Raw genomic sequence first — 5,164 nt, forward strand, 5'->3', positions numbered from 1 at the left:
AACCTGTAAGTACATGGAATATAATCCTACGTGTTTCATTGTTCATTTTATGTAGATCTCACAGGTACCTTGAATGATGGGCACACTACTCCAACTGCGGGTAGCTCAAAATAGATCATAAGACAAGACCACTAGGAGTCAAAAGCAGGACCATGCACTAGCAAAACTGTGCAATTGTTAAGCAGCAATGCAGTGCTAGATGCTCTTGCTGTTACTTGTTCTTTGTGTCACTGAGGAAGGTCTTTGAAACGAGTTGGGGTTATTATAGTTTTATATTACAGTTAAGATGTACAGAAGTTTATTTATATCCTTCTCATTTTTCAGGCCAGTTAAACATGTTTACCCACCCTGTGCACTGTAGCTCTCCTTTCCCTGTTGCAGGAATAATTTCAATTTAATTAGAAATCAAAAAGTAAATAAAAATGCTGCACAGATTTTGTTGGCTCTGTGTCCAGATTCTACTTACTACTTCCATAATACATTGGCTTTGTCTTTACAGAAGAAAATCTGTATCTCATAATAGTTTTCTTAATTTCCGAGTTAAAACGTCTTTATTTTAAATAGTAATTAGACAAGGCATTCTGTCTTCATAAAAGAAAATTAAAATAGATGCTTGAAGAAACAGGCTAGGAAAGAAATTCTTTATAAATATGTAACATAGGTCCTAATCACATCATCCCCAGCACTAGCCTGTTTGCTTCCAGAGATGGATGGGTGTTACTAGAATAGCAGCTGGAGTGCTTCACTTACACTCTGCTCTGAACCGAATTTGGCCTTCACCTTTCTCTTTGTCTCTCTGTCTCTCTGTCCTTTGGGCTTTTTGGGGAGCTTGGAAGAGGGGTCCCTTGACCTAGGCATTAAGCATTTGATTTCTAAACCTACGCTATAAGTAAACACAAACCTTTCTCCTTCTCCATCCACCCTTTATTATATTATACAGTATAAAAAGCTTGAAAGCAAAGGGAGAGGGGAGAAGAAGTTCTGGACGTTGAAGTGAGGAGTAAGGGAAGAGGAGAGTATCTTGATGGAAGGAAGTGTATGGTGGTTTGAACACAACTGCTTTGTGAAGTGGAAGTAGCTCTTCCCACATTGCAACTTTGAGCAAAGCTCTAAGGTCCACTGTAGTGAGTTCTCGTTTAATGAATGGCATTAGTTATGCTGACTCATCCCATTATCTCCTGTGTGAGAAAAAAGCCTGAGAAATATAGACAGACAATTTTTAAAAACACTATTTCTTTATTCCATTCTCTGAACAAATGTATTTGTACATTTTGCCATACCTGGTTTTAATAAAACAAGAATGCCGTGTTGAATTTTAAATAATCCAGTTTAAGAAGTGTGGTCAGATTTAACTCCTGCTTTCATTTTTTCTGAAAATGAATGTGGTCTGTTTTGAAAACCTCCAGGTGGCTCCAAATGAGGTCATGAGCAATGGCTGAACATTTAAGGACAGCACTTCTGAATACACTGGGCATCGTACATGAGACTTGCTGAATGTCTTCACAGAAGTGCGTAAACAATCCTGCAAAGTTCTTTGTCTTTTAGAAATCTATGCTCTCTCTGCAAAGCAGAAACTAGCACTCATAAGCCTCCAAAAAATGGCAGTCACACCAGATACAAGGTTGACGTTCCCCTCCACTGCTCCAGAAAAGGCAGAGGTGGTCATTAAAAGTAATAATAATCAATAAAAGGTAATTAACACTAATTCTTTTTTGGACAGGAAGTTTATGTTTCTATGGGCATTAATTTTTAATTTGTATATCAAATGTATAATACTTGCCTTTATCGATTCCTTCAATTTCACTGAAGAAAGTATATTTTAGAAATAATAGTGTGATTTAGGAAGGATGATATTTGATTGTGTTGTAAAACATATCTAGGCACTGTGAAGATAGTTCCTTAAATGACTAGCATTATTTTCTAGTCTTTGATATTTTTTCCGACAAACAAAACTATTCTCTAAAGCACATTCATTTCTTTTTGAACACTGCTCTTTTCAAAATCTCATTAAATATATTGTCTCTGTATTATACCAAAAAAACCAAGAAAAAAACAAGAAACAATGAAGTATTGATCTGGAAAAGTATTGACTCTACTAATTAAAATAAACATCTAGTATCTAAGTACTTCAGATGTTCATAAAATGCCACCACTCTGCACCTCTCAGAAATTTATACATCATTGCTTTCTTTTTTTATCCAAGGAATCCTAACTTCAAAATGGAATAAAGCAAAATGATCTTTTTCAGGTTATGTGCTTGACTGTTTACAGGAACAGTAGTTCAGCTCTTATCTACACGTGGAATATATTGATCTTACTAGTATAGTGAACTTTGGCAGTTGTGATATGTGGGCTTTAAGGACCATGAAGTTTCTTTATGTTAACACTTTAGAAACATTGCTTTGATAAAGAAATGGACTAGAGAAGGACTGAATCATCAGTGCAAAGGTATGAAATATGAGAGGCAGAGTTTATGAGTGTAATGGATGCAAAAGTCCTATTTTCCAGATCTCTTCCATATTTTCAGAAGAGACAACCTTTTTTTTTGCACTGAAAATATCCAGATTATTTCTAAATATTTTCTAATAATTACCAAAGGGGCCTCCTGAACCATGCCTCCTCTCCTTGAAATATTTAAAATTAAAAAGATGTATCATGTTCAGCTTTTTCCACCCCTATTTTAGTGTGAATAACACCTGCTTAGTGCAAGTTGGACCTATTATTACACTCCTCTAAAGTGAGACAAAGTTCTAACCAAAGACAAAACAATTAAACTCATATGACTTTTTTCTTGTCCCAGGAGAAATCACCATTTGGAAGCCTTGCTTTTTCAAGACACTAAAGAAAATGGGGTCTTTTCAGAGGCATTTCTGACTCTAGGAAATGACTAACTACAGTTATGCTTTAGCTAGCTCTGCATAAGTACTTCTATCATATGTACTAGCATGTGTAGCTTCACTAATGAATGAAGAAAGGCATCAGGAATCTCAGCTATCCCAGAGTAACAGAAGGTCCAGCACCAGCAGCTCTGTGACAAGCATGCTTCGGAGACCATTGTTGCACCTTTAATAGAGAAAACGCAGGAAACCACCTTCAGATTCATGTTTTTCTCTCTTGGGTGGACAAGCTCTGAACGCGAAGCAGGGGGGTGGGGGAATAGTAGTGGATGCTGAAGAACACTTTTACCAGGGCAATGGCTATTTGAGGGTGAACAGGCTCTCTGCGTGTGGGTGGCAATGGGTGGAATTTTATGGCGGCCTTTTCATCCCAGAACCTCCAGCCTGTGAGGGTCAAAGGTTGCAAATCAAAACAAATCCTGTGTCATGGTGCTCTATCTGAACCACTATTTACTATTTTATACCATTTTATATACAGTATATAGTATCATTTACTGTTTTATATATGATATGTTAAGAAGCAGCCAAAATTTAATCCATCCTCAAACCCACGTTGCAATTAAGCAATATCTCAAAAGCACACAAGCATAGATATTTTGCTTTGTGAATGCCCACATAAAAGATGAGGTGACTACACTTGACATTCTCTTCTTAGCCTTCCTAGAAAACACTGGGGTATAATGGGATCTTGCTCTTGAGATTCTTAGAATGACAGAATGGTTTAGGATGGAAAAGACCTCTAAGATAATTACTGAGTCCAAACGTAAACCTACTACTGCCAAATTGACCACTCAACCATATCCTTACATCTATATATCTTTTAAATCATAGAATCACTAGGTTGGAAAGGACCTTTGAGATCATCCAGTCCAACCGTACCTGCTCACTGCTAAACCATGTCCCTAAGCATTTAAGGTATCCTTTTAAATACCTCCAGGGATGGCGACTCAGCCACCTCCCTGTGCCAGTTTCAATGCTTCATAACCCTTTTGGTGAAGAAATCATAGAATGATAGAATAGTTTGGGTTGGAAAGGACCTTGAAGATCATCTAGTTCCAACCCCCCTGCTATAGGCAGGGACACCTCGCACCAGACCAGGCTGCCCAAGGCCCCATCCAACCTCCAACCTGGCCTTGAACACCTCCAGGGATGGAGCAGCCACAGCTTCTCCGGGCAACCGGTGCCACTGCCTCACCATTCTCATAGTGAAGAAATTCCTCTTTATGTCTAGCCTAAATCTGCCCCTCTCCAGTTTATACCCATTGGCCCTAGTCGTATCACCACAAGCCTTTGTAAACAGTCCCTCCCCAGCTTTCCTGTAGCCCCTTCAGGTACTGGCAGGCCGCTGTAAGACCTCGGAGCCTTCTATTCTCCAGGCTGAACAAACCCAACCCTCTCAGCCTGTCCTTGTATAAGAGGTCCTCGACCCCTCTGATCATCTTCCTGGTCCTCCTCTGGACCCGTTAAAACAGCTCCATATGCTTCTTATGTTGTGGATTCCAGAACTGGACACAGTACTCCAGATGAGGTCTCACAAGAGAGGAATAGAGGTCAGAATCACCTCCCTTGTCCTGCTGGCCACGCTTCTTTTGATACAGCCCAGGATACGGTCGGCCTTCTGGGCTGTGAGTGCACGTTGCAACATTTCCTAATATCCAGTCTGAACCTCTCCCGGCGCAGCTTGAGGCCGCTCCCTCTCATCCATCCCTTGTCAGTTGGAAAAAGAGCCCAACACCCTCCCCGCTACAACCCCCTTCCAAGCAGCCGTAGAGCGCCATGAGGTCTCCCTTCAGCCTCCCTTTCCCCAGTGGCGTTTCCACGAGAGCCTGAAAGGTTCCACCCTAAGCTGCGGCTTCTTGACGGGTTAAACACGGCTTAAACGCACCCCCCACCCCCGCTTGGGGAGCGCGAGGCCACACGCGGAGGGGGGGGGCGGTGACGCCCAGCGCCAACGCGGCGGCCACGCCCCTTCAAGCCACGCCCCCTCCAAGTAAACCACGCCCCTTCAATTAAGCCACGCCCCCCGCACGCTCGCGTAGCGGGAGGGGAAAAGGAGCGGGGCGGGGGCGGGGCCTCGCCGCGCGCGCGCTGAGGCGCTTGTGGCCCCTCCCCGCCTCCCCGGGCTCCCCCCCCAACCCGGCGCCGCGGCGGCTCCGAGTGCGCGTGCGCGCGCGGCTGGCGCAGGCCTGGCAGTCGCTGTTCTCGCTCCCAGCCTCCCCTCCCCTTTTTTTTTTTTTTTTTTTTTCACCCCCCCCCCCTTCTTCCTT

Source organism: Phaenicophaeus curvirostris, chromosome 1, assembly GCF_032191515.1.
Source record: "Phaenicophaeus curvirostris isolate KB17595 chromosome 1, BPBGC_Pcur_1.0, whole genome shotgun sequence".
Taxonomy (NCBI): domain Eukaryota; kingdom Metazoa; phylum Chordata; class Aves; order Cuculiformes; family Cuculidae; genus Phaenicophaeus; species Phaenicophaeus curvirostris.